At 35.8% G+C, this 27,227-nt stretch overlaps 2 non-coding genes across 2 annotated transcripts; both read left to right on the top strand.

Moving 5' to 3' along the window:
* The first annotated feature begins 6,886 nt into the window (after positions 1–6,886).
* LOC124891931 lies at positions 6,887–6,993 on the top strand. The gene has a single exon (XR_007049957.1). It is a non-coding gene; the product is annotated as a small nucleolar RNA R71 (small nucleolar RNA).
* An 11,076-nt stretch (positions 6,994–18,069) lies between these two features.
* LOC124892676 lies at positions 18,070–18,176 on the top strand. The gene has a single exon (XR_007050373.1). It is a non-coding gene; the product is annotated as a small nucleolar RNA R71 (small nucleolar RNA).
* Positions 18,177–27,227: the final 9,051 nt, after the last annotated feature.

The following is a 27,227-nucleotide window of genomic DNA, read 5'->3' as shown; positions in this document are numbered from 1 at the left end:
AAAAATCTGGTAAGCAGCCCACCAAACCCATATCTTCGACACCCTAAGAATCAGGCCTTCCTCATCGCCGAAAAAATAATGGTACCTACATTCACATCCACGTCATCATGCATCCAAGCATAAATAAGACAGACCCTAGAAAGGGTCATCTCCATTATATGTTTCCTATGAACAAGATAGGCATAGATGATTTTGTCCCATAGATATGCCTCCCTATTCATATGAGCAAATAAAAGTGATACATACGTACTTCCCTCTTTGTGGAGAATCCACCTTGCCATAGATCTAGTGCTATACAGGAGATGACGAATATACTGATATGGTGGCTCAATGATCATTGTCTTCAGTGGTTCTAGATCCGCGAATGGTGCACCTAACAACTCATTAACAGTATTTGCAGTGAAAGTTATCATATGACCTTGTACCTCGAACTCAAAATCTTTCGGGTTCTAATTCGCGTAGAATTCTTGAACTAAGCTTAAGTTCCATGCACCCAGCTGCTCAAAGAGAAAATTCATGTGGTGGGACTCTATCTTTCTCACCCTAGATGGATATTCTTTCATCTAGCTAGTCCTATTAATAAATTGGTCAGCTAAATGTTTTGACTCTTTATGTTGAGAGTACCACTTTATTCCTTTTGCTACCACAACCTTAGTTCTAAACTTTGTTTTACCCCTTGGAATATGTGGGGATGGAGACACCCTATCAGCTTCAAGGATCCTCTTTTGCCAGGGTTCAGATGGTCCAGCTGTACTTTTCCCTATGATTCTTTGTTGGTGGCTATTCGACATTGTACCTATTAAATATAACAATCCACAAACATATAAAACAAGCACCTTCAAATCTAGCCACCACTAAGTGTGAAATTTACCCCACACTTCATTTCCATCATACATTGAACATCATCATACTCATATTCTTCAAATTTCACCATGATTAAGAAAATCAACTCATTTATTTAGAAACTAAGTCACTTTGAAAGTGTAATTCATCACTTTAACAAGAACATAAACAATCTAATCTTGACATAGCTTATAGTAATTCATGCAATTATACTACAAGAACTCAGAGCAGTCAAAACAATTTCAATAGTCTACCACCAAAGATTTACAAGTCATAGAGCTCAAATAAAACCTTCAACCTACAAAATTATTGTCGCTTTTTCACTTAAACATGCCATTTATCATCTCAAGTCCACAAATCAAAATAAGTTCATGCCCTTCATCACTAACTACTTACCATCCTAATCATTATTGACCATATAAAATAACTTTGAGTAAATAAAGGGTACAAGACTTACCTTTGAATTATTGAAGAGAAAATGAAGGATCAATTATGCACCACAAAAATAAAAATTGATTTTCAATTTGAGGGAATTTAGGGGCGGCGGCGGCGCTAGGTTTAGGGTAAATAGGTGAATAGGTTAAAGTCAAATTTATACAGGTCACCCAGAATCAAACAATTAATGCGACGCGTCATGTTTCACATTGAAGAATTGATGCGATGTGTCATGTTTTGCATTGCAGAATTGACGCAACGCATCATGAATCGAATTGCAGAATCGACCTGACGAATCATGTTCGTGTGGCTTCTCTGGAAGTAACATTAAAAATTCAGTCTAATAGTTGCCTGCTTGCCAACCGATGCGGCGGGAGGCTTACCGCATTGATAGGACTGATGCGATGCATCAAAATTACGTCGGTTTACTGAATATAGCCTTAGAAAAATTTTCCAAGTGTGGGCATGATGCACATCAATGCAACGCATCAAAATAGTATAGGTCCACTGGAATTCACATCCAAAATTTTTTCTAAGGATAAATTTCCCATACTTTTATGCATCTTTTCTTACCCTTTACCTTTTCCCCACCCTAAATCACCTATTTAATTACTCAAAGGCCCATGTTCATCATTTTCTCATTTTCTCTTTCTCTACTAATTTTTTTGTTTCCCCACATCAATCAAAAACAATAAAATTATTTAAGTAAAAGTGGGTTGCCTCCCACCAAACGCCTTATTTTTGGTCTTGGCATGAACCATCTTATTGTATTTTTTTTGGGTTCTTCAACTACTTAAAATTAAACTACATATTACATTATATTTGTGAATTTCCTCCCATACATCGACATATTTTACGTTTGTGGCACAACTTAGCTTAGTTCTACCTCTCAGCAAAGGTGATGGACTCCCTACACTTATCCAGATGATCAGCTCAATAATGTTTTACACGCTGTCCATTCACCAGGAACTACTCCGTATTCTCTTTATTCACAACTCTACAGCTCCATGAGGTGTTATTCACACAACCTCAAAAGGTGAAGACCATTTAGAACGCAATTAACTCAGGAACAACTTAAGTCTTGAATTGAGCATTAAAACAAGTTGTCCGGGTTCAAACACTCTCTCTTCAATTTGTCTATCATTCCACCTTTTGGTCTTATCCTTATATAGCTTGGAATTTGCATAGGCATAAAGCCTAAACTCATTAAGCTCATTCAGCTGCAATAATCGTTTCTCATCCACGGCTTTTATCTCAAATTCAACTTTTTCACGACCCAATACACTTGATGTTCTAGCTCCATAAGAAGATGGCATGCTTTACCATAAACCAAAAGATATGGATACATCCCAATGGGCGTCTTGTAAGCTATTCTATAAGCCCAAAGTGCGTCATCCAACTTCTCCAACCAATCTTTTCGTTATTCATTATAGTTTTCTGTAGTATCTGCTTAATCTCCTGGTTTGGCACCTCAACTTGTCCACTAGTTTTAGGATGGTACGCAGTAGCAACCTTGTGCCTAACACCATATCTAGCAAGAAGATTTTTGAACCAAGTGTTGATAAAGTGCGTACCTCCATCACTAATGATCGCTCTAAGTGTACCAAATCCAGAAAATATGTTCATTTTCACAAATTTCAGCACCACCCTTGCATCATTAGTCGGACTCGCCACAACTTCCATCTATTTAGAGATGTAGTCAACCGCTACAAGAATGTATAGATAGCCTTTTGAAGGTAGGAATGGTCCCATGAAATAGATTCCCCAAATATCAAAGACTTTGACTTCTAAAATATCATTGAGGGGCATCTCATGATGCCTAGATATAGTTCCTAACCTTTGACATTGGTCACAATTATTCACAAAAGCAATTGCATCCCTAAATAACATAGGCCAGAAAAAACCTAATTACAACACTTTCCTAGGAGTTCTCTAACCCCCATGATGTCCACCATAAGGAGATGAGTTATAATTTTCTAGCACCTTTGAAACTTCACCCTCTAGAATACACCATGAATAACTCCATCTGGGCCCTGTTTAAAGAGATATGGTTTGTCCTAAATATAAGAACGAGAATCATGAAGCAATATCTTCCTTTGTTGTGTGGTGGCATCAGGAAGATACACCTCACAAGTTATTAAATTCATAATATCAGCATATTATGAGACTCAACTAAATCTATAGACAATAACTTTTCATCTGGAAACTCTTCCTTAATGCTAAGAGAGTCATCAACAATATGGTTTTGACTTTCGATTCGTGGCAAGTGGTTAGCAACTTGATTTTTAGCTCCCTTCCAATCTCGAACCTCAAGATTAAATTCTTGTAGTAGCAAAATCAACCTAATTAGTCGAGGATTTGCATCCTTCTTATTCATAAAATACTTAATGGCAGTGTGGTCACTGTGAACAATGACCTTAGTGCCAACTATGTATGATATAAACTTGTCGAATACATACACCACTACCAAAATTTCTTTCTCTGTAACTGTATAATTAACTTGATCATCATTCAATACTTTTCTAGATTAGTAGATCGAGTGAAATACCTTATCTCTTTTTTGACCCTAAACTACTCCTACAACAATGCGATTAGGATAACACATCAGCTCAAATGGTAACTTCTAGTCTGGTGCAATCTGAATAGGTGCTTTAATCAACTTCTTCTTCAGTTTATCAAAAGCTGCTTGGAAATCATCTCCAAACTCAAACTTTTTCTCTTTCTCCAATAATTTGCATATGGGGCTTGCAATCTGTGAGAAATCTTTAATGAACCGCCTATAGAAACATGCATGTCCTAGAAAGCTTCGCACTCCTTTGGCTGTGACTGGATATGGAAAGTTTTCAATCACTTCAACCATCTCCTTAACTACTTTGAGTCATCTACATGATGCTTTATGGCCTATGAAAATTCCTTCCTTAACTATGAAGTGGAAATTTTCCTAATTTAGCACCAAGTTTGTCTCTTCACATCAAGCTAGAACTCTGTCAAGATTTTGCAAGCACTTTTCAAAAGAATTATCGTACATAGAGAAATCATCTATGAATACCTCAATAAAGTCTTCAACCATGTCAAAGAATATCGCTATCATGAAATGTAGCAGGTTCATTACATAGGCTGAAGGGCATGCATCTGAACATGTAAGTGCCATAGAGACAGGTGAAAGTAGTCTTCTCCTGGTCTTTCGATGCCACAATAATCTGATTGTAGCTAGAGTAGCAATCTAGAAACCAATAAAATTTTTGTCTTGCCAATCTATCTGGTAATTGGTCAATGAAAGAAATAGGATAGTGTTCTTTACGAGTCGCTTCATTCAACATCCGATAGTTAATACAAATCCTCACACCAATCACCATATGTGTGGGGATCAACTCATTATCATCATTAGTTTCCACAGTCATCCCTCTTTTTTGGGTACACAATGCACTCGACTCACCTATTATCTATCAAAAATTGGGTAGGCAATACCACTATCTAACCAGTTGATCACTTTTTTTACCACCTCCTTCATCATAGGATTCAATCTTCTTTGTTGATGCACTCTCAGTCTATAACCCTCTTTTATGTAGATGTTGTGTATGTAAAATGCTGGATTGATTTTTGTAATATCGGACATTTGCCAACCAATTGCCTTTCTTATCCTCTTTAGGACTGCTATAGCTTTCTTTACCTGAACATCTGTTAATAATGTAGACAAAATAATAGGCAAAGTATCGTGATTACCAAGAAAAACATATTGTAAATGAAGAGGTAGAACCTTTAGCTCCAAGTTAGGAGCTTCATTAACTGAAGCCTTTGGTGATGAACCGATTGGACTATTCAATAGCTCGACAGACATTTTATTCATCGTAATCACTACCAAATTCATAACCTGGACCAATTCCAATACTTCCATATCTCCATAATGATCATGACCCATCAAAGCTCTCTCTAATGGATCATCAGACAACAACTACAGCCAATCTAAAACAAGGTCAATAATCGATATAGATGACAACTCCTCATATAGAGCTGGCAGTTTTAGTGCCTTGTACACATCAAAGACTTCTACTTTATCATGCGCTCGCATTGTCATTTTCCCAGCTTCTACATCAATTAGTGACTGTCCAGTTACTAAGAAGGGTTGTCCCAAAATAAATAGAACTACTGGAATCAGCCTCAAAGTTAAGAATTACAAAATCAACTGAAAAGATTAATATCCTACTTGCACCAAAACATCCTCGATAATACTATCTGGCCTAGCAAGTGATCGATCTGCCAACTGTAAAATAATAGTAGTGGGTTTGGGACTCCTAAGACCCATCTTTCGGTACCGTGATGTTGTCATAAGATGTATGCTAGCTCCTAAGTCACATAATCAAGGTGCACAAATGGTCTGTCCAATGGTAATATGCAAGGTGAAACTCTCTGGATCCTTAATCTTTGTAGGCAATTTATTTTGAATCTTGGATGTGCACTCTTGAGTAAGTGCAACCGTAGCATACTTGGTCAATCAGTTCTAATTTGAAACTATGTCCTTCAAGTATTTTTCATATTTTTGGTACACTCTGCAGAATGTCAACCAGAGGAAGATTCACTTGAACCTGCTTCAGAAGATCTAAGAACTTTTAGTAATTCACTTCCTCTTGATGCTTCCTTGCCCTTTGAGGAAAAGGTAAGGGAAGAGTCTTCTTCTCCACATGAATTTCTTCACTTGCCACTTCTTCCTTAATTTCTTTCTCTGCATTGTCTTTACCACCCTCATTATTAATTATGGGACTAACCTGCTCCTGAACTGTCTTCTTAGTTTGCAGCCCACTCCTTGTTGTAACCGTATTTACCTGCTTGCTATTTGTATCTATATTGCTAGGTAATGCTCCTTGAGGTCTTGTATTCTATATTCCTGTAATTTGGACCAATTACATCTCTAAATTTCTCGTAAGCAATTGTTGACTCTTTAACTCAGCTGCAAACTATGCTTGTTGAGTCTTAATTTTTATTGTAAATTGTATTTGTTGAGACATAAACTGCTTTATCAATTCCACTATATTGCTATATTAAGTAGTCGCCTGAGTATTCTGAGATGGCTATGGATTTGGTTGCACTTGTCCCTTGTATTGATTTGTATTCTACACCTGAATTCCACCCCATGAGAAATTGGGATGGTTCCTCCAGTTGGGATTATAAGAGTTACTAAAATTTGTTGTCCCTGCCTATTTGCATTCCCCATATAGTTGATAAAATCTTAATTAGCCATGCAAGCATCAGCTAGAAGTTCACCACTTCCGCAAACCACACACTAAGAATTTACCTGTTGGACTGCATTCACTGTGGCTGCTAGTTGTGTAACACCAACTTTAAGTTATTAAGATGAGTAATCATATGATTTTTCATGGGTGCGATCTGTGCCTGTAATGCAGTGAACAGATCTACCTCTAATATCCCTGCAACTTTTTAAGGAGTACTCCACGAGTCTGCATGCCAGTCAGGGTTCCCTCGTGAAATCCAATTCTGCAGTGTGTACAATTCTTCATACACCTTCTTAAGAGCCTGCCCACCTGATGCTGAATCCAGGAGAATCTTTATGTTTGGATCCAATCCTTCTATGAAAGTATGCATATCATTGGATTGATGATGGTGAGGGAAATTTCTGAGCATACCCTTAAATCTCTCCCAATCTTGGTAGAGTTTCTCTCTGTCTTTCTAACTAAAATTCAAGATCTCACTCCTCAAGCATGTCATCTTCCTAGATGGAAAGAATTGAATAAGAAACTTTCGAGCTAGATCTTCCCATGTAGTGATGGAGAGTGGTGGTTCAGCATGTAACCACCTTTTTGCTTCCCCCATTAGAGAGAAGGGAAAGAGTATCAACCTGATATAATCAGGATTCACCCATTCAGGAATGTATGGATCACTGATTTCCAAGAATTTCTATATATCCTGCTGCGGATCTTCGTGTGAAAGTCCATGAATTTGCCTCACTGAATTCAACAATTGCACTATATCCTTCTTCAATTCAAATAGACCTCCTAGTTCGGGCTTGAGAATACTGCTCATCATATGGTTCATGAGTAGGATTACCACCTCACGAATAGGTCTAGTAGCTGGTTGAGAAGGAACGATTGGAATGAGAAAAGGTGGAATATTTTTGGCATTGGGATCAGCCACTTCATTTCTTTGTTCAGCCATTCTTCGCCTTTGTATAAATATCTGTTCTGGTTCTGTAAAAGGCTCTACCAACTCTTTATCTCTCGGCAGTCCTGGATTGAGATAAACCTGCAAAAACTCAACCACTAAGATCAAGTCGTTAACACTTAAACTAAATATAAAAAACAAAAAATTCAGCAAATTACTAATTATATTAGTGTCTCCGGCTATGGCGCCAAATACTAGTTGTGACTCAGACGCTCATGCAAGTGAGTATTTAGACAATCAGATATCGTTCCCACGAGGACTAAGCAACTAGAAATTTAACCAACTTTTAGTTTTAGACAATGAGTATTTAGTGTTGTAAAGTATCAATATGATTTTGAACTTGAGAATAAAAATATAAAGTAATTAATTAGAAATAAAAGTTATGACTAGTTCAAAGCAAACAACGCTTGCAAACAATAATGATAAGAATTCCAGGGTTGAGGCTTTACAAATAATCATATAAATCTCTATTCTTATAGCAGTCTAATTGCATATCGGGTTGTTGGTTCATAAGGTTTAAGCCATGATTTTTGTCTCCTGACCTCAAATCTTCTTTCTACTGAATATTGTAGCTACAACTACCGAAAAAATACAACAATTCTTCTAGATTCGTTAAGTACTTTTCTTGCAATTGAACCAATCAAGGCCTCTAGGTATATCCCTATCCTAGATGCTAATTCAAAACCATTATTTCATAGAAGAGGAAGAACCTTGCTCCTTAATTTCCTCGTTCTAATCTACGATTCTCCTCCCGAATTCACATAGAAATATAAATTTATTCTAATGGTGGCCAAGCATTATAATAGTAAGCCCAAGAAATAGAGAACAATCCAAAAATAAACTACTATAAAGAATAATATCAAAAAGTAATCATGTTCTTGACCTTAAACCTAGAACAAGGGTATTTAGCCACTTATGTTTGAATAAAACATCAAAAATAAGTCATTAATCATACCTAAAATTCATCTTTAGGTAAAGAAGCTCAAAAAATATAATAAGAACCCTAAAAGGAAGAATTCTATCCTTTTCCACTGCTGCTATAATTGCCAAAAGTTTTTGGAATTGTTCTCACGTGTTCCTTTTATACTAGAGAAAATTTCACCTGATCTAAAGCCTTGATGCGATGCGTCAATAATCACGTCAACACAGCCAACGTATCGCATCAACATCACATTGATGCACTGGAATTTACCTTTAAAAGTCAGACTAAGTCAAGTTCTTCACCACACAATACGACACGTTGACATCGTGTTGTGTCACTTGAATTTGCTCTTCAAAATTTGGCTAAGTGTCAAAACTTTAAGCATCGACGCGATGCACTGACATCACATCGATGCACTGAAAGTTGCAAAAGAATAATTTTCTGAGTTTCAGAAGTTCTGCATCGATGCAATGCCTTAACATTGCATCGATGCACAAAAAATTATTCTTCAAATTTTGGCTAAGGCACAGTTAAGGCGACGTTTTGAGAGAGTTACGTCACTAGAATTTTTCTCAGTTTCCTTCATTCTTTTCATCAATTCTCAGTTTTTTTCTTTTCTTCTTACTCTTTTGTATCTCCATATATTTTTGACTTTGATCCACATTGTCTTTCACATCTTTATGATGTGTATCCAATTTTCTTCCAAATCCAGGGAAAATTTACCTTGTATCTCTAATCACATCGGTTAGCCACGAAACACAATTTAACTCAGAATTGAATAAAATTAGCACAATTTTTATTCTCAAAACAAGTCCAAATATGGGTAAATAGTAGTATTTGGACATATAAATACGCCTCATGCTTATTAATAGAACATTAACTTTCTAGGCGTAATGAGCTCTTGGTTTATTATCTGTCCCCTATTCATTACACAATATCTCTTCATAAGTCAACAGCTTGTCATTATTCACTAAATAACAAATATCTAGTATCTAATTAAGATTCACCATTAGACCATAATTGATAATTAACCAATATTTTTTCTAGCCATCACAATCCCACTAGTCACTATTCATTAGATGATCACTATTACCATTTATTAAATATTCATCTATCAACTAACATCTTTATTAACTTGCATCACTAGTCCACTAATCTTCATTTAATAACTAACAAATATTATAGACCTAGTCATCTATAGGAACTAAGCATCTCTATGACTAAACCCATTATCACTAATATCTATAATAAAATCATCATCACTATTATTAGACATCAATTCCCTAAATCCTTTTGGTCACTATGGTTCACAAACCTAATAATCACTATTAGCCACTTAAGGAATATCCACCTCTAATCACTTTTTCAACCTTAAATCAACATCTATTCCACTTCATACCCTAAATCATTAGGAGAATATAACTGACACCTCTAATATTAAAATTATGCCCAACTACACAAGAGAATAAATAAACTTATAATTTTCGTACATAGGGATAGCTAGGTTTGAACCTATAGATGTACACATAGGCAAATCAATAATCATCCTTTAACCTTTCTGAGCATCATCATATCGTCAGAGTATCCTTCGAACTTGCCAGGTATCAATATAGCATCACAATATCCTCTGGCCATATAGGGTATCATCATATAATCACAATATCATTTGGCCATACTTGGTATTATTTGATCATACCAATATCATCCGGCCGCACCGGTATCTTTAATAATCACAGTATCATCCGGTCACACCGAGTATCATCATATTATCACAATATCCTTTCCCCTTCTGGGTATTAACATTTCATCATAGTAGTCCCCAAACTTTTTAGGTATTATTTTATCGTCATAATATCCTCCATCCTTATCGGGAATCAATATATCATTATAGTATCCTCCATCCTTATCGGGTATCAATATATCATCATAATATATAAATTAATATCATTAATAAAGGGTAAGCCCCACAGGGATGAAGTAAATAACAAGCCCCATGAGGGCTAAATTATAAGTATTGTTGTGACAATAAAACATAACGCATCAACGCATGCCAACATTATTGTGCATAACAAGTAATAAATATTTGAATAACAATATGACTTAAGGCATCAATGCATGCCAATATTGCCGTAGATAAGAATTAGACTGATCAAAATGGCAACGTATCATATGCATACACACAAACATTCATAAGTACTAATTTGGTGCCCATACTCCAAATGGTCCACAAAGTAAAGAACTCATCACAACATCATCCCATACCACCGGAGAGCACACCCAAGAGAAACATAAGGGAATCAACTAAACAAAATATCCACACTTCCTCCTTATAACATAGTTTTCCATAATTTCTATCAAAATCAGCCATTTTGCAACATTCATACTCAACATCAATAATCATAACTGAATAACATATACCAATATTCTTAAAACCATAACCATGCCATCATATAGGCAACTATATCATCAATACTCCATATTCACTCATTATTAGCTGGCGAATGCTTTGTTGCGACTCAGATGCACACGCAAGTGTACGTGATTGTACAAATAATATAGTGACTTAGACAATTAGATATCGTTTCCACGAGGACTAAGAAACTAGAAATTTAACCAACTTTTAGATTTAGACAATGAGTATTTAGTGTTGTAAAGTATCAAGATGATTTTGAACTTGATAGTAAAAATATAAAATAATTAATTAGAAATAAAAGGTTATGACTAATGCAAAGCAAGTAACGGTTGTAAACAATAATGATAAGAATTCCAGGGCTGAGACTTTCCAAACAATCATACAAATCTCCGTTCTTATAGAAGTCTAATTGGATATCGGGTTGTTGGTTTGCCAGGTTTAAGCTACGATTTTTGTCTTCCGACCTTAAATCTTCTATCTATTGAATATTGTAGCCACAACTCCCGCAGAGATACAACAATTTTGCTAGATTCATTAAGTACTCTTCTTGCAATTGAACCAAACAAGGCTTCTATGTATATCCGTATCCTAGATGCTAATTCAAACCCCTTATTTCATAAAGGGTAAAAACCTTGCTCATTAATTTCCTCATTCTAATATACGATTCTCCTCCCAAATTCACATGGAAAGATAAATTTATTCTATTGGCGGCCAATCATTAAAACATTATGTTCAAGAAATTGAGAACAACACAGATGATAATCCAAAAAGAAAGTACTATGCTTTTTCGCTGCTGCTATACTTGCCAAAAGTATTAGGAATTGTCCTTATGTGTTCCTTTTATACTTAAGAAAATTTCACCAGATCTAAAGGCTTGACACAACGCGTCGATAATCGCATTAATACAGCCAACGCATCGCGTCGACATCACATTGATGCACTGGAATTTACCTTTAAAAATTAGAGTAAGTCAAGTTATTCACCATACGATGTGAAGCGTTCACATTGCGTCGTGTCACTGGAATTTTCTTCTCAAAATTTGGCTAAGTGTCAAAACTTTAAACATCAATGCGATGCGCTGACATCGCATCGATGCACTGGAAATTACAAAAGAAGAATGTTCTAAGGCACAAAACTTATGCATCGACGTGTCGCGTTGACATCTCATCGATAAACTAGAAATTGTTCTTCAAATTTTGGCTAAGGCACACATATTGCCAGTCGACGCGATGCATTGAGATTGCGTCGCATTACTGGAATTTTTCTCCTGTTCCTTTCTTTCTTTTCATCAATCTTCAGCTCTTTTCTTTTCTCTTTACTCTCGTACATATCCATATGTTTTTGACTTTGATCCATATATTCATTCGCATCTTCATAACGTGTATCTAATTTTCTTTCAAATCCATGAAAAATTTACCCTATATCTCTAATCACATCGGTTAGCCGCAAAACACAATTTTTCTCACAATTTAATATAATTAGCATAATTTATATTCTCAAAACCAGTCCAAACATGGGTAAATAGCAGTGTTTAGACATATAAATATGCCCAAGATCACCGCCCCACACTTAAAACCTTGTTCGTCCTCAAACAACTTCAAGCAGCACCATCATCAAACTTTCAAATCACAACCTAAGAGTTATAATAGTGTTGGGCACATGAACACTTTATTTGACACTTCGTCGTCCCAACAATGACATTCAATTCATTGACAACTTAATAAAAGCACGCAATCAAGTAACTACATAAGTAATCCAAACTTTCATCCGCATGCACCCACACAACAAGAAAGTTTTCCCTATATCTATCATAATTTAACAATCTTAATCAGGCAGGAAATATGAAAATTCAATCACTCACTCTCAACAAATGACTCTAATGTTACAGGTCATGAACAATAGGCTTTCCCTTAGTGTATTACTCCACTAATAGTCGGATGCTTAAATGTAGGATCAACTAGGTCTTTTTATTATTGTAATCCAGGCTAAGGGACGGGTAGGAACTATTTGGGAAATAGTGACTAATCTCTCTAGGCACTTAAATACATAACCACCTTACTTCAAAATCACATTTTTGTCAACCCAACTTTACATTTCATTATATTTTCATATCCCTTATTTCACCCCAATTTTTCTATGCACATTAACAGCACTACGGTAGGAGTATTTTTCTTTTTTACATCTCAATTCAGTTTTCAGATTTCTTCATACCCCAATTCTCGTTATGCACCACTATAGTAGCCACCCTCATCCTAAGAAATTTGCCTTAGTGGAAGTGCACATTGTCCTTAACAGACCAATGCCAAAACAGGTTCATTGTAACACCAAAATTGGGTATCAAAAACTGAAATTTTCATCACATTTTTCCTAACTCCTAACCGTCATAATTAAATGCACCACGAACACTTCTCAGGGGCTTCACTTTCACCTCTTTCCTTCTTAATATTTCTATTCCCTCTTATTCCATCATCTGTATCAAAGCGCTTAGGAAATAAGTATCGAATTAAGGTCTATCAAAGAAAGGATTTGGCTACGGATGAGGCTACGAAAGAAATCAGGTTATTGTCTCAACGGGGCTAACTAAGGTCATGCATAAGGGTAGGTAAGTATAGTCTTTACAATTCAGTTAACAAAGAAATGCCCAAATCACTTCCTATAGGTAACACCTTTTATTTATCTTTGTAAACACACCAGGAAAGTTCTAGTCATTCCTATACATGTAGAATATACAAAAATAGTCACTCACTCCATGCATGCTAAGAATCAAGTCGGATACTTACGGTTTACGATATTGCACTTTATCAAATTCAACATTAAGCCAATCAAATCAAACTACACTTATTGAGATTTAACATCTAAAAATATCTCTTTTTTTCAACACAATTTTTCAAATATAAAAAAATCTTTCCCAACACATAGCATTTTTCAAAAGTCGTCATCAGGGTCCTTTGAGACAGTCGTCATCCATCTATCATAGGGGGAGGCACTAAATATGACATTGAAATTTCCAAAAAAGGGCACACATAATACTTGTAATCTGAAAATTACCACAAAGGGTGAAAATAAAATACTATAAATAAAACAAACTTTAACTGGTTTGCTAAAGAGGGAAATCATTTTGACAAAAAGGGCAATATTGTCAACTTACATCCCACAAAACATAAAAATAGAAATAAAAAAATTGTTCAATCAACACAAAGAAAAATTGACATTGTTTAAACAATAAAAATTAAAGAGATAGAGATGAAGATGATCAACAACCAACCACCCCACACTTAGACATAGCACTGTCCCAATGCTAGCAATATACATATGTAGGGTGGCATTGTACTCCCTACTCAGTCAAATATCAGTAAGTCCATGACTTCATCAGCATCAGCATCATCACCCAAATCATCACTAGAATCTCCATCATAAGACTACTATTCATCCTTGGACTCATTATTAGAGTAAGCCATGTGCCTTTTCTCATCCGTAGGGATGCCATAATTTACTGGCTCATCAAAATCAGGCCTAATGCACAACAAATTCCAATCAAGAGGCCTTAGTGGGTAGTCAAGCTCCACCGCATGAATCTCTTGTTGGGTGGCTGAAAGCACTTCAGTCCTCAACTGCAGCATAGTTAGCCCATACATACGGTCTATAATATCATCAGTGCAAGCAATACACTCGGGCATAGTCAAATTCACACCATGAGGAGCTGGTCCTTTGGTGCAAGAAATATAAAGTGGTCTATTACCAACATGCGGTAAATAATCTACCTCCTCCTTTGGCACACCTTGTTGGCTAAAAAATCTAGTAATCATCCCACCAAACACATATCTCCGACCCCCTAAGAATCAGGACTTTCTCATCACCGAAAAATAATGGTACCCACATTCACATCCACATCATCATGCATCAAAGCATAAATAAAACACACCCTATCATGGGTCACCTCCATCATATATTTCCTATGACCTAGACATGCATAGATGATTTGGGCCCATAGAATGCCTCCTTATTCATATGAGCAAATAGAAGTGATACATGCATACCTCCATCTTTATAGAGAATCCACCTCACCATATATATAGTGCCGCACAGGAGATGATGAATATGCTCATATAGTGGCTTAATGATCATTGTCTTCAGTGGCTCTGGATCCGCGAAGGGTGCACCTAACAACTCATTAATAGTATTTGCAGTGAAAGTTATCACATGACCCACGTACCTCGACCTCAGAATCTTTTAGGTTCCAATTCGCATAGAATTCTCTAACTACGCTTAAGTTGCATACGCCTGGCTGCTCAAAGAGAAAATTCATGTGGTTGGCCTCTATCTTTCTCACTATAGATGGATATTATTTCATCTAGCTTGCCCTATTGATAAATTGGTCGGCTGAATATTTTGAATCTTTATGTTGAGAGTACCACTTTCTTTCTGCTGCTACCACATCCTTAGTTCCAAACCTTATTTGATCCCTTGGAACTTGTGGGGCTGCCAGCTTCACGAATCCTCTTTTACTAGGGTTCAGATGGTCCAGCTATACTTTTTCCTATGCTTCTTTGTTGGTGGTTGCTCGACATTGTACCTATTCAACATAACAGCCCACAAACTTATAAAACAAGCACCTTCAAATCTAGCCACCACTAAGTGTGAAATTTACTCCACACTTTATTTCCATCATATATTGAACATCATCATTCTAATAATCTTGAAATTTCCCCATGATTAAGAAAATCAACTCATTTATTTAGAAACTAAGTCACTTTGAAAGTGTACTTCATCATTTTAACAAGCACATAAACAATCTAATCTCGACATAGCTTATAGTAATTAATGAAATTATACCACAAGAATTCAGAGCAGTCAAAATAATTTTAATAGTCCACCACCAGAGATTTACAAGTCATAGTTCAAATAAAACCCGTAACCTACACAATTATTGTCACTTTTTAACTTAAACATGTCATTTATCATCTCAAGTCCACAAATCAAAACAAGTTCATGCCCTTTATCACTAACTATTTAGCATCCTAATCATTATTTACCACATAAAATAACTTTGAGAAAATAAAGGGTACAAGACTTACCTTTGACTTGATGAAGAGAAAATGAAGGATTAATTATGCACCATAAAAATAGAAATCAATTTTCAATTTGAGGGATCTGGGACGGCGGTGACACTAGGTTTAGGGTAAATGGGTGAATAAGTAAAAGTCATATATATAGAGGTCACCCAAAATTGAATAGTTAATGCTACCCGTCATGTTTCACATTATAGAATCGATGCAACGCGTCATGGTTCACATTGCACAATCAAAACGATGTGCTATGTTCGCATTGCTTCTCTGGAAGTAGTATTAAAAATTTAGTCTAAGTGTTGCCTAGTTACCAACCGATGCAGCGCGAGGATTATCGCGTTAATAGGACTGACACGATGTGTAAGAATCACATCGGTTAACTGTAAATAGCTTTAGAAAAATTTTACAAGTGTGGGAATGATGCACATCGACGCGACACATCAATATAGAATCAATCCAAATTGGAATTTTCATCCAAAAAATTTTCTAAGGCTAAATTTTCCATAATTTAACACATTTTTTCTTACCCTTTTCCTTTTTCTTACCATAAATTACCTATTTACTTACTCAAAGGCCCATGTTCATCATCTTCTCATCTTATATTTCTCCCCTAAATTTTTTTGTTTCTGCACATCAATCAAAAATAACAAAATTATTTAATTAAAAGTGGGTTGCCTCCCACCAAGCGCCTTATTTTTTGTCGTGGCATGACTCATCTTTTTGTATTTTTTGTTGTTCTTCAACTACTAAAAATTAAACTTCCAATTACATTACATTTGTGGGTTGACTCCTATACATCGCCTTATTTACATCGTGGCACGACTTAGCTCAGTTCTACCCCTTAGCAAAGGTGATGGACTCCTTATGCTTATCCATATGATCAGCCCAATCATGTCTTACATATTGTCCATTAAACAGGAACTACTCTGTATTCTCTTTATTCCACAACTCTACAGCTCCATAAGGTGTCATTCGCACTGCCTCAAAACATCCAGATCATTTTGGATAATAATTTGCCCGAGAACAGCTTAAGTCTTGAATTGAATAATAAAATAAGTTGTCCAGGTTCAAACACTCTCTCTTCAATTTGTTTATCAGGCCATGTCTTGGTCTTCTCCTTATATATCTTTGAATTTTCATAGGCATAACGCCGAAACTCATCAAGCTTATTCAGCTGTAATAATCATTTCTCACCCGCGACTTTCATCTCAAAATTTAACTTTTTCACGGCCCAATACGCTTGATGTTCTAGCTCCACAGGAAGATGGCATGCTTTACCATAAACCAAACAATATGGAAATGTCCCAATGGGCATCTTGTAAGCTGTTCTACAAGCCCAAAGTGCGTCATCTCATTTCTTCGCCCAATCTTTCACTGTCCATTCACTTTCTTCTATAGCATCTGCTTAATCTCTTGGTTTGGTACCTCAACTTGTCCACTAGTTTTAGGATACTATGCAGTAGCAACCTTGTGCCAAACACCATATTTAGCAAGAAGATTATTGAACCAAGTGTTGATAAAGAGAGTACTTCCATTACTAATTATCGCTCTAGGTGTACCAAATCTGGAAAATATGTTCTTCTTCACAAATTTCAGCACCACCCTTGCATAATTAGTCGGACTCACCACAACTTTCACCCATTTATAAACGTAGTCAACTGCTACAAGAATGTATAGATTGCCTTTTGAAGGTGGAAATAGTCCCATGAAATAGATCCCCCAAACATCAAAGACTTTGAATTCTAAAATATTATTGATGTGCATCTCATGACGCCTAGGTATAGTTCCTAACCTTTGACATTGGTCACAATTCTTAACAAAAGCAATTGCATCCCTATACAACATAGGCCAGAAAAAACCTGATTGCAACACTTTCTTAGAAGTTCTCTCACCCCCATAATGTCCACCATAAAGGGGCTAGTTGTGTAACACCCAACTTTATGTTATTAAGCTGAGTAATGATATGATTTTGCATGGCTGCGATATGTGCCTGTAATGCAGTGAACTAATCTACCTCCAATACCCCTGCAACCTTTTTAGGAGTACTCCTTGAGTCTGCATGTTAGTGAGGGTTCCCTTTTGAAATCCGATTCAGCAGTGTGTACAATTCTTCATACATCTTTTTAAGAGCCTGTCCACCTGCTGCTGAATCCAAGAGAATCTTTGTGTTTGTATCCAATCCTTATATGAAAGTATGCACAAAAACATCATTGGGTTGATGATGGTGAGGGAAATATTTGAGCATACCCTTAAATCTCTCCCAATCTTCGTAGAGATTCTCTCCATTTTTCTGTCTAAAACTCAAGATTTCACTCCTCAAGTGTGCCGTCTTCCCAGATAGAAATAATTGAATAAGAAACTTCTGAGCTAGATCTTCCTATATAGTAGTGATGGAGAGTGGTGATTTAACATGTAACCACCTTTTAGCTTCCCCCATTAGACAGAAGGGAAAGAGTATCAACCTGACATAATCAGGATTCACCCCTCCAGGAATGTATGTTTCGCTGATTTCTAAGAAAGTCTGTATATGCTGTTGTGGATCTTCGTGTGAAAGACCATGAAATTGCCTCATTGAATTCAGTAATTATACCATATTCTGCTTTAATTCAAATTGACTTCCTGGTTTGGGCTTGAGAATACTGCTCGTCACATGATTCCTGAGAATGATTGCCACCTCATGAATAGGTCTAGCAGCTGGTTGAGAAGGAACAACTGGAATGACAAGAGGTGGAATATTTCCTGCATTTTCATCCGCTAGGTCATTTCTTTGTTCAGCCATTCTTCGCCTTTGTTGAAACATTTGTTCTGGTTTTGCAAAAGGCTCTACCAACTCTTTATCTCTCGTCAATCCTGGATTCAGCAAAACCTGTAAAAATTCAGCCGCTAAGATGAAGTTATTAACATGTAAACATAATATCAAAAACCAAAAATGTAGCAAATTACTAATTATATTAGTCTCTGGCAACGGCGCCAAAAACTTGTTGTGACTCAGATGCAAATGCAAGTGCACGTGATCGTACAAATAATAAGTGATATAGACAACCAGATATCTTTCCCACGAGGACTAAACAACTAGAAATTTAACCAACTTTTAGTTTTAGACAATGAGTATTTAGTGTTGTAAAGTATCAATATGATTTTGAACTTGAGAATAGAAATATAAAGTAATTAATTAGAAATAAAAGTTTATGACTAATGCAAAGCAAACAACGGTTGTAAACAATAATGATAAGAATTCCAGGGTTGAGGCTTTACAAATAATTATACAAATCTCTATTCTTATAGCAGTCCAATTGGATATCGGGTTGTTGGTTCGCAAGGTTTAAGCCATGATTCTTGTCTCCCAACCTCAAATCTTCTATCTATTGAATATTGTAGCTAAAACTCCCATGAATATACAACAATTCATCTGGATTCATTAAGTACTCTTCTTACAATTGAACCAAACAAGGCTTCTAGGTACATCCCTATCCTAGATGCTAATTCAAACCCCTTATTTCATAAAAAGGTAAGAACCTTGCTCCTTAAAAGAATATCAAAGAGTAATCATATTCTTGACCTCAACCCCAGAACAAGGGCATTTATCCACTCATGTTTGAATAAAATATCAAAAATAAGTAATTAATTATACCTAAAATTCTTCTTTAGGAAAAAAAGTTCAAAAGAAATAATAAGAACCCCAAAAGGAAGAATTCTATGCTTTTCCACCACTGCTATACTTGTCAAAAGTATTTGGAATTGTGCTCACGTGTTTCTTTTATACTTGAAAAAATTTCACCTGATTTGAAGCCTTGATGAGATGTATCGATAATCACATCAACACAGCTAACGCGTTGCATCAACATCGCATTGATACACTGGAATTTACCTTTAAAAATTGGTCTAAGTCAAGTTCTTCACCACACTATGCGATGTGATTAAATTGCATTGTGTTACTGGATTTGCTCCTCAAAATTTGGCTAAGTGTCAAAACTTTAACCATCGACGCGATGCGCTGACATTGCGTCGATGCATTGGAAGTTGTAAATGAAGAATTTTCTAAGGCACAGAACTTATGCATCGACGCGATGCGTTGACATCACGTCGATGTATTGGAAATTATTCTTCAAATTTTTGCTAAGGCACACATATTGACAGTTAACGCAAGGCATTGAGATAGAGTCGTGTCACTATAATTTTTCTCCAGTTTTTTTCTTTCTTTTCGTCAATCCTCAGCTCTTTTTTTGCTTCTTACTCTCGTGCATCTCCATATGTTTTTGACTTTGATCCACATGGTCTTTCACATCTTCATGATGTGTATCCAATTTTCTTCGAAATCCATGGAAAATTTACCCTGTATGTCTAATCACATCTGTTACCCACGAAACATAATTTAACTCACAATTCAATATTAGTAGCACAATTTTCATTCTCAAAACAAGTCCAAATATGGGTAAATAGTAGTGTTTGGACATATAAATACGCCTAAGATCATGCTTATTACTAGAACATTAACTTGCTAGGCGTCAAGAGCCCTTTGATTATTATCTTTCCCCTATTCATTACACAATCTCTCTTCATAAATCAACAACTTGTCATTCTTCACTAAATAACAAATATCTAGCATCTAACTAAGATTCACCACTAGACCATATTCGATAATTAACAAATATTTTTTCAAGACAACATAATCCCACTAGTCACTATTCGTCAAATGATCGCTATTTACCATTTGTTCACTATTCATCTATCAACTAATATTTTTATTAATTAGCATCACTAGTCTACCAATCTTTGTTTAATAACTAACAAACATTATAGACTTAGTCATCTATAGAAACTAAGCATCACCATTACTAAACCCATTATCACTTATATCTATAATAAAATCATCATCATTATTATTAGCCATCAATTCCACAAGTCCTCTTGGTCACTATGGTTCATAAACTCATTAGTCACTATTAGCCACTTATGGAATATCCACCTGTAATCACTTTTTCAACCTTAAATCAACATCTATTCCACTTCATACCCTAAATCATTAGGAGACTATAACCGACACATCTAATATTAACATTGTACCCAAATACACAAGAGAATAATTAAACTTATAATTTCCATACATAGGGCTTGCTAGGTTTGAACCTTTAGATGTACACATAGGAAAATCAATAATCATCTTCCGGCCTTGCCGAGCATCATCATATCGTCAGTATCCTTCAAACTTGCCAGGTATCAATATAACATCACAATATCCTCTAGCCGTATAGAGTAACATCATATCATCACAATATTATTTGGTTGTATTGGGTATCATTTGATCATAACAATATCATTCGGACACACTGGTATCGTCATATAATCACAATATCATCTTGTGACACCGAGTATCATCATATTATCACAATATCTTTTCGCCTTCCCGGGTATCAACCTTTCATCATAATAGCCTCAAAACTTTTCAAGTATCATTTTATCATCATAATACCCTCCGTCCTTATCGGTTATCAATATATCATTATAGTATCCTCCATCCTTGCTGGGTATCAATATATTATCACAGTATGTAAATTAATATCATTAATAAAGGGCAAGCCCCATGTGGGATGATGTAAATAACAAGCCCCACGAGGGCTAAAGTAAATAAGTATAAAGTAAAAGTGAAGAAGAGCATGCCTCCATAATCCAATGTTTATCGTCAATGTCATTTTATCAATAGATATGTGTATAAGTAACATAAATATTATAAACTATCATCGGGTTTCCCCCAGAACTTATATCTTTAACACCAACATCTTCCTTCATCCAATACTGGAGAGATGTGTCTATAAATGTGTACAATAAGTGGCAAAAACATTAACATAATTAGTTTTATAATGAGATATCATGAGTACGAGCATAATTTTTAGAATATCTTTACATATAGTCAATGAGCGTGCCTTCTATCACTATTAAAATAACCATTTAAAATATCGACAATAAGGAAGATTTCCAATATAATTATTAGCGTAAAAATTAAGGATGATCATGACATGGGCAATGGCATAGTCGGCGGCCTGTCCACTAGCCTAATCAATGGCTTACTCAATGATGTAGTCACGACTTAGTCAAGAGTATAATCAAGGACTCATCATTACATAATCAATAATCTAGTCATTTAGACAATGGGCCTAACCATAAGTGATATCATGAACAATTGCTCATTAATAGTATATTCAATGGCTTATCATTGACCTAAAGATAAATTATCACTAGTATGAGCAATATCTAAAGCATGACATAATCTATAGATTTATTCATAACATGGTCAAAACACTATTTTTGGATTAGGCCATATTATTGTCAAGGGCTCATTCAATAGTTTATGCGTTAGCCCAAATAATAGTCAATGACAATAACATAATTATTAGCTTGACATAAGCTTTATCCAATAAGGCATACAAAAGGCATAATCACTTGGGCATTATTCTTAATGCCATTCCACATAACAAAAAATTACCAAGAGTCATCAATATTGCCTTTAAAGGGCACTCTTTAGTCGATTACTAAGCGTAAGGGTTCAAGGGAACTAATCCTAAATCTTGCCTAATGGTGGGTCAACTATCCCACTTCTAAATTCCCGAAATACATTGTAAGTTAATTTCTACCCCGTACTAGGCTAAGGTATCTTAATAAACTCTTAGATATAGCAAGCCAAGATAAAACTTAATGTTAATATTCTACTCAAGCACTTTTACTAAGGCAACCTCCTCTAATATAAGAAACAAAGGCCAATTTAACTATAAGAATAAGCAACTAGAGCATTTCACCTAATATTGAATAATCTAAGGTATTTTCATGCTAAACATGAGTAATGAAGTCTATTCCAGCTAAGATAAAGAGGAATAAGTCAATCCTTTCAACTCTAAGATTCACATAGCCTTAATGGTCTAATTAACCCAATTCTTAGAACTCATCGACCCAACATTTAAAATATAATGGGGGTTTCGGAGATTAGCAAATAATTTTTGATCACCTTAGTTGCATCTTGTAATCAAAAGTTTAAGGAAAAATAAAAATTATGTTACTAGGGATTTTGGTACTTGACAGATGCTACTAGTGGTTCAAGATTCTCATAGTAGGTAGGACAACAAGTTATCTTTATCGAAGTTATGCTTAAATGACTGTCGACCTACTTAAGCATTTAATTACCTAATCTTCTCGGACCTAGGGAATTTATATTCACTGCCCAGATTTTACCTCAGGTTAACCAACCTTGTTGCAGCACTGATTATTAAGCGGAAGTTTAGTGTTTCCAAGTCCTTGTTGATAAGTCACTTTCTACAGTATTTGATTTATTTCTCAAGCAAATCAAAGAAGGTGTTATGTATCGTTTGCCACCAACAGACAATAATTAAAACATCAGAATTATCAAGAAGTCCTACTACCTTTTGAATCCTAAACAATCAGCACCTTATCAAGACCTAACCCTAAATCTCATAATTTAGGTTAAAAGAATTTAGCCGCTCATGACATAATAATTGAAGCAACTAGATAAATTCATGCTTTGAAAGATAAACTTACCATAAGATGAATAGAAACTAGAGATTAGCTGATTATATCACAAAGGAAATCCCAAAATAATGATTAAAATCTCTTCAAAGTAATTGCTTTTTTTTCAAGCCAAGAAACTAGAGAGAGAAAATAACAAAAATATGTGTCTCAAAACTCAGGTTCGGAACCCTTCAGAAAACCCTAAACAAGGCTTTAAATAGTTCACCATAATTATATAAACAAAATAATAAAATTCAGAATTTCCTCAGATTAGGTGACGCCATTTGTGATAGCCTATCAAGAGGCTGATGACTTATCAGAAATGTCATCAGCTTCCTTTATAATTTTGCTACTTAATACCTAACACTGATGACAAACGGTGATGCCCTATCATCTCCTTGACGACCTATCACAAATGTCATCAAGGCTTTTTCTCAGCTCTTATGTTCTACCTTAGGCTGACGACAATCTGAATGATTGATCATCTCCTTGATGTCCTATCACAAAATGTCATCACAGCTTTCAACTTAGGACAATTCTTTGACTACTGCTGACGATGAAGCTGATAGCTTATCACAGGGCTGATGACTTATCACAAATGTCATCGGCCACACTTCCCTTTTATTTACATTAGAGTTCAGCTCATTTGCTTCCATTCTTGTTGGTACTCTAGCATCTTAGTTTCTACTGCAAAATCAATCATAAAGCAATCAAACATGACAAAAGTTGCTAAGACTTCGCAATTATTCTTAGCTTAAAGCCTCAAATATGTTAGCCCAGTTCCTCCACCAACGCAAACCCCAGTTAGATTCAGGCATGCTACACATTTTAGTTATTGGGAGAACCCAAGTACTCTCCTTCGGTTTCAAGAAACAACTCTCAGAGAACTTTTTTCCTTTGGGAAGATACAGGATCGAAACAATCAACCTATTGATATTGGAAGACCCAATGGATTCTTCCAATATATCATTTCTGAGTCCAGTGGAATTCATAGGTATAGGAAAAAGTCCTATCAAATGGAGATTATTTCTTTCGACCACATTTTGATTATTAATACGATATATAAGGGCCACTACTACAAAGAGTATTACACCCTTGATCGTGAAATATTGATTTCTTATTGAACCCTATGAATTGCGTGAAAGTAGGATACTCCAAATAGTGCTCACATATCAATACCCACAACTTAAAGCAATTGTTTGTCCTCAAGAAACTCAGTACAACTAAGAGAATACAAAGCACATTTGGCAGTCAATCATACATATCACCTCAAAACACTTTCACCATCTCCAAAGTCAGTCAATTTAAGTACAATGAAGAACACCAATACAACATACATGATTCAAGATATGGCATAGATTCAGCTATAAAAACTATGCATAGACCAGTATTACACTACCCGAACAAATTAGTAACTAGCAATGTAACCAGTGTGCCCTCAAAGCAAAGAAATACCCCTCATCTCATATCAGGAATTATATATGTAACCACGGGGACAATTAAAACACTCACTATCATAATGAAGTTCCAATCAGTGTATGCCAAGTACCAAAGGCTTGCCCTTATTTTCATTACCCAGATCTACAGATTGGTTAGCTAGGATCACTATAGGACTTCTCTTAGTCTTGTAATGTAGGCTAGGGGATGGTATGATACTCGATGGTATTTAAAGTGACTAAGCCTCCTTGACACTACACTAGCTTTTTGGGGTTTCACTTATTATCCTTCTCCGCTCTTCTCTTTTCTTGATCACAATTATTTAGAATGGGTGTAGTCTTTTATCAATTATTTTTTTTCACAACTTTTTTTTCTTGCTCTTTTCTACCGCACTCAACTTTTTATTATTTTTTTTTACTTTAACTTTCTTTCTACTCATTTTACATCACTAACCCTTATGATAGCCACCCTCAACTTAGGCCATTTGCCTAAGTCAAGGTGTACAGTGTCCAAGAAGGAGTAGGGCCAAAATAGGTACATTATGATATAAACTGGAAAAGTGATAGGTGTCATAAAAAATAGGCTAATCAGGCTCAAAGCAGGGATCAAGGGATATTCTACATACGGGAAGGTTATTTAGGCTAAAGTGAGCTAATATCAAAACGGCCTATGATCCTTTCCTAACCCCTATCCTTCAACCAACGTAAGACTAATCGGGCAAGTTCTGGATTTCAACATACAATGGCAACTGTGTAAGATCTCACACGCACTTGGCATACAAGTATATAACAAGCTACTACTCATTCAGTTCATGTAGTTGTTTAGTAATGATTACTGCATCACTAAAACTAATGCCATACAAAGATGCACAGTGGTCTCAATCAGATGCAATTCACACAGTCAATACTCAGTCCATTGGAGAGGTGCTCAAAAGTCACAAAAACATATTAACTGCCTAAGGTACTTGTATTTCTCCTAGTCAACTACAATATTTTACAACAAATCACAATACGCCTAAACATGTCGGCTCTACTAGGAACAAGACTCCAGGGAAAAGAGGCACAACAAAAAAAACCCCAAGAGGACATCAACACCCACAAGTAGTCCCACCCTCAACTAATAATCATACATTGTCCCCAATGTGTCAAACCAAAACAAGAGAGTCAAAAATATACTTGTGGTACTATGGGTACAAAGATCTGATGTAACTGATATAATATGAATACAAACAACAAAATACCTTGGGTTGCCTCCCAAGAAGCGCCTAATTTAGTGTCGCAGCACAACATTATTCAGTCATCCTTTATCCCTCCCCTTAGATGATTTGAATTGTCGGCCCATCTTTCGATCTTTACTCCTTTTAGGTCTATTTGGAAAAGGTGAGGGAATGATAAGGAATGTTCTATCACGCCACTTCGGATACTTAAACCTTTTTCCCAATTTTGTATTAAAATTTTGTGTAGGCTCATTGGGAAGCAGTGCGGATCTTAAAAAGCCACTAAATGGACATCGATCTTTAGGCTTCTTGGCTTTTATGATTGGGGTTGTGGTATACCCTTTTGGAAAGATAAACTCCAAAATGTAAAAATTTTCCTCCTCATTTTCAAAATTCATCATTTGCTTGGGTGATTCGACTTTTATTACATCCACTAGACATAATGTTGAAAAGTGGTTTACATAAGGACCAACTCTTATTTCCGGAGTAGCATCCGTATTAGTATCTTTACCCCAAAATTGACTAAATTATTCATAAGGATTGTGCTTGATTTCTTCTTTTGCCTCTAGCACCATTTCCCCAATCTTGGCATCATCCTTCATGGTTGGTTTGATTGTTTGGGAAATCTCTAAGGGTTGATCCATATCAAGCTCATCATTCGTATATGATTCTTGCTCCTCATATTCACACTCTTCAATTAGTCTAAATGATTCCACAAATAAGATATCATCTAAACATAATGTAGAAGAGTGCCTTAGATGATTGACCTCAATATCTATCTCCCCTATCCTTTCTCTTTCCTTGTTAAATGCTCAAATATCTTGATGTATATCACATATTTTATCATTCGTGTCCATACGATCCAACATTAGTAGAAGCATTGCTTTAATGCCACTCTTTTCGGTGCTTCATTCTTCCTTTTCTTGACCAAAAGACCTATCAAAATCATAAGAAGAACTAGAATTTGGGTTAGCACAATGGGGGGAGGGGGCATTTGGGCAATCACTCTAATGTCCATCTTGACCACCACATACAGGACAATCATACTCCCGATAGGATGGAGATGGTTCACACATCTCTCTTCGAGGAGCATATCTACAATCTTACCAAAATTGAGGTCCATCATAACATGAACATGGAACATCAAGATAAGATTTCAACCACCAATCTTATCTTTATTCCACGATGCCATAGTAATAAGTAAAA

This window comes from Capsicum annuum, chromosome 1 (assembly GCF_002878395.1).
Source record: "Capsicum annuum cultivar UCD-10X-F1 chromosome 1, UCD10Xv1.1, whole genome shotgun sequence".
Classification (NCBI taxonomy): Eukaryota; Viridiplantae; Streptophyta; class Magnoliopsida; order Solanales; family Solanaceae; genus Capsicum; species Capsicum annuum.
The sequence above is the reverse complement of the archived record's forward strand: the minus strand, read 5'-3'. Positions and strand labels throughout refer to the sequence as shown.